A 4,691-nucleotide genomic window follows, 5' to 3' on the forward strand; every position below is an offset into this window, starting at 1 on the left:
AATGGATACTACTAAATAATAGAAATCAACAAATAGAAATTAATAATGGTTTAACACAAAATCAATTCAGAAATTATAAGCATATAGCAAGTAGGAATGATATGAGAAAATACTTAAAAAAAAATCAATCCTAAATAATTTCCAAGGTTTTTTCAACAAACTGATATCAGTGTCCCGTTTAGGCGAGAGTCAAAGCTATCATCTATTGAATAGAGTTGTCAGCTCATCTAAAATGTTAAACATTCTAGCAACCTTTTATTCGATCAAGATTGGAATCAAGCGTTGTCCCGTTTAGGCGAGAGTCAAGTCTATTCTATCTCATGAGCTACTACCATTGTTTCGCAATTTGCAAGTCAAATATGGTCGCCACCATTAGGGTGATCTATACCATATAAAACACTTACAAATTACTTATCTTTCGAGATTAAACGGTGCGAAATTGCTAATGAACATTCCTCCATTAGGGAGGATTACTCACTAAAACAAACGCAATGTAAAACCCACAATGGAGATCGAATATCTTAATAATAATAAAGCTCATTCTTTAAAATGTATATTCTTTATTATTCTAATAAATAAATTCTCATTAAATTTGAAATTTAGAATTAAAATTCAAAAACTAAGAATTTAATATAATATTTATAAAATTATACTTAGATGGTGATTGAAATAAATTAATTATTTCCATCATAGTAATAATCTTAAATATAAATATTAAGGAAATTAATTTAAGTTGAATTAAATTAGATTAATTAGCAACTTAAAAATTTCCTTGAGAATATATTTATTGAGTTCGAAAATTTAAAGTGTAAAAACTATATGTTAGGCTAAAATTAGTCTAAGTTTCGGGTCATATTTTCGGTTAATTTTCACTCTTTGTTTCTAGTTTTAGGGCTATATTACGCTTGATTCTTTGGTTTCAAGTCCTCGGGCATTTAAAGAAAGTATGTACAAGAATTGAGGAAAAATGGTGAAAGAATCGAGAAGAAAAACCAAGATTGGTGTCGCTGCCTGTTCCAGTCGCGACGGGGAATTTGCCAGTCGCGACGGGAACTGGCAGAGACATCCCCAAGGAGTCGAAGTGTAACCCAGTCGCGATGGGGAACATGCCAGTCGCGACGGGAACTGGCAGAGGGAATTTCGAGACAAATTTGTTTAACCCCGTCGCGACGGGGGCTTTGCCAGTCGCGACGGGGACTCAGAGACGGGATTTTTGGGCAGTTTCGTAATTTCACGAATTTTAAAGATGAGATTTGGTTTAAATAGAGGGAGCTCGTGAAAATTAGGCATTATTCAGAATTGGAGCCCTAGAAACAAAGAAGGATGCTAGAAGAGCGACTTGTGGCGACCCGAATCAATTGCTTCAACTAGTTCTTTCTCTTCTCTTTAATTTTCCTATGTTATTTTCTGTTTCAATGTTAATTATGGATTTGATTATGGATGTTTTGAACTAAACTCCTATTTAGGGAGAATGATGAATGTTGTTTAAGTTTTTCCTAGTTAATGAATAATTGACATTCCTTCATCTTGATTGTGAACACTATTCATATTTGTGTTTAATTTCCATGTGCAAGATTGATCACCTTTTACATGTTTTATGATCTCAATTCGAAATCTGAAAAGTGAGAATTGAGAATGCAAAAATTGGATAGTCTAGGTTTTGATGTGAAACGAAAGTATTTACATAGCCTTTGTGACATTTAGATTATTGCTTAATGTTGATTTCATGTTAGTTTAATTAAGAGATTAATTAGAGAGCATGAGATTTAGAACCTAGAAGATCTGAAAAGAGCTAGGTTAATTTATAATCTGTCATTCACTTCAAGAGAAGGATAGCAATTAGACATTAACATTGGTAACTTAACAACAGGATTCGTCTCCCTAATCTCTCATCTTGATTAATATTCACTTGTTTCTTTAAGTTTCTTGAATTTCTTTCTTCCTTTTTTTTCAATCATCAATACTTTTAATTTGCCAAATAGAATTATAAGTATAAATTAGTAGTAATTAATCCAATTCTCTGTGGTTCGACCTCACTTGCGTGAGTATACTACTTGATTGCGTGCACTTGCGTAGTAATTAATAATTTTCGCAACAAGTTTTTGGCGCCGTTGCCGGGGAATGATAGTTAATATTATTAAAAATTAAATTTTGTTCTAATTTGGTTTTCTTTTTAGTTTTAGTATTATTTTTTTTTCCAATTTTTATCTTTTTAGTACTAATTTAGTTTTATTTTATTTTACTAATGTTTTATTGATGAGCTTGACCTGCAAGATAAATTCAGATGCTATATCTTGAGGATTTTTTCTAACAACACAATGAACCATTCTATTCTGCTTGGAGGAGATTTAAAGAGTATGGAGAGAGATGTTATCCCACCTTCTCAAGTGGGTGTTTTACGTGACTCTTTTATAATGGACTTAATGATGAAACAAGAAGGTGGGTTGATTATGGAGCAGAGGCAACTGGAGCGCCTCTATTAATGAAAGGCTATGGCGTAATAGATCTATTGAATAATATGGCAGATTTTGATTACGACTGGCATTGGGATCCATCACTTCAGGGTTGGAGTCACCAATACCCACCTTATTGCCCAAATTTATCTCAACAATCTGAAAAAGAGGAACAACTACTAGCACTTCTACAATCACTTCCAGGAGAGATTAATCGCTTAACAGACATGGTGAGATCCTTATGTGATAATTTAGTGGCTCATGATTCAGAATGTAATAACTCCAATAATGAAAGTTATGAGAGTTATTGCTACAATGAAGAAGGGTCATTAGTTGAATACAAGGAAGAAAATGAGCCTACAATTGAAGATCAAGATCCTTGTGAAGAGGAACTCATTGAATATGAAATCACAAGCAAGGGTATGGATAGCCAAGTGGAGAGTGAGCAACAAGAAGAAGGGTTGTTAGATGAAAGTGTAGATACTGTGACATTGGAGGATAAGGAAGAACATGACATCATTGATTCGACTTCATCAATGATATTGACTAATAAACCACCAATGAATCCATGTATTTCATCAACACCATATTATATCCTCTACAAGCTACGAAAGGCTTCTCCCCAAGCTCATCATCCAAAGTCTTATGTTGTTGGTGCTGACTTTGGTTCAAACTCATCGCTTGCCAAGCTTGAAGGCAAGTACAATAACAATTTTCAAGTTGTCTTGCATGACGCTTATTACGGGCGTCAGTCGCTTGTTGATGTGGCGCTCAGGTAAGTTTCCTTTCCTTTTTCTTTAATGTCACATTGGGGACAATGTGTCACTTAAGTTTGAGGGGTGACTTAATTTTTATTTTTATTTTGAGTTTTTTTTTTTAAGTTATATGTCTTTTAATTTTTAATTTTTAGTTTTTATTGTTTTGAGTCAATTTTTTTAATATGAGTCAATCTGAAAGTAGGTAGATATCATGATTTGAAAAGTTCGCTTATTTTTGAAAAATCCGTGTGCTTGGTGATATTACATTCTTGACTAATTTCAATTTTGAGCATGGAATCATATTAGGTAATTTGCTAGTAATTGAATTGTTTTATGCTTGTTGATTGTGGAATGTAGAAAGTTGTTTGGAAAATTCTAGAACTTGCATGCTTGCTATTTGAGGCGAAATAATAAATTATGCATGACTAGGAAAGTGATTTAGGCAATTTTTGGATCGATTGTGCCTTTCAAGCCATCCTTGTAATTTTTATCCTAGTTACCTTTTTTGAGCCTTAACCTATTCTTTGTTCTACACATATTGAGCATAAAAAGATAAACCCATGAATATCCAAAATATTTAACCCTAATTATACCATAAGTAGATCTTTAGTTTGGGGAATTTGGATGAGAATTTTGTTGTATGTGTGTGAAAAAAGTGTGAAAATTGAGAGAATGTGAAAAAATTTTGATTGGAAACAACTTGAAAAAAGAAAAGAAAAGAAAAATCTGACAATCAGTGTCAAATCTAGAAAAAGATAAATATAAAGTTGTTACAATTTTGTTGAAAAAAAAAATCAATATCTCTCAAGTAATTAGAAAAAGGGTATTGGGATTGTGTGAAAAATATTGTGGGTGACATAATTTGAGAAGCTTATGGTATAGGAAAGCCTAAATGACCATTTCAACTACCTTACCTAAGCCTAACAATACAAGCCTAGAAAGACCTTCTGATTCTTGGTTGTGCATTAATCTATATTAGTAGAGAATAGTAAGTATTACAAGCATATGGAATTTTGGGTTAGTGGATTGTTGATTTTAATTGGCATGCATAAAGTGGTTTAATTGTTAGTTAATTGCATTCTATGGTTTCATGAGCTAAATGAAAATAAATAGAAATCTGTCAAGGGTGTAATTGAACTAAAATTCTGGATTATATGCATAAGTGAATTTTTTGATAATCATATTATTGAACGTACTTGAAAATTACTCGTGTTTTGGAGATTGACTTGTTTAATGTTTATTTAGTGTTTTACTCGAGGACGAGTAAAAGCTTAGTTTGGGAAAATTTGTTAGGTTATTTTTAGTTTTAATTTTAGATTAAGTTTAGTATATTTTTAATTAAGTTTTAATCGTGTTTGGAGCATTTTTACGCTTTTATCTTTTATTTTTACAGATTTAAAATAGAAGAAGATTAGAAAAATATCAGAGAAAAAGATGGGAAAAAGATAAAAAATATCATGATATTTAAAATAGAGAAAAT

This window comes from Cannabis sativa, chromosome 1 (genome assembly GCF_029168945.1).
Source record: "Cannabis sativa cultivar Pink pepper isolate KNU-18-1 chromosome 1, ASM2916894v1, whole genome shotgun sequence".
NCBI lineage: Eukaryota > Viridiplantae > Streptophyta > Magnoliopsida > Rosales > Cannabaceae > Cannabis > Cannabis sativa.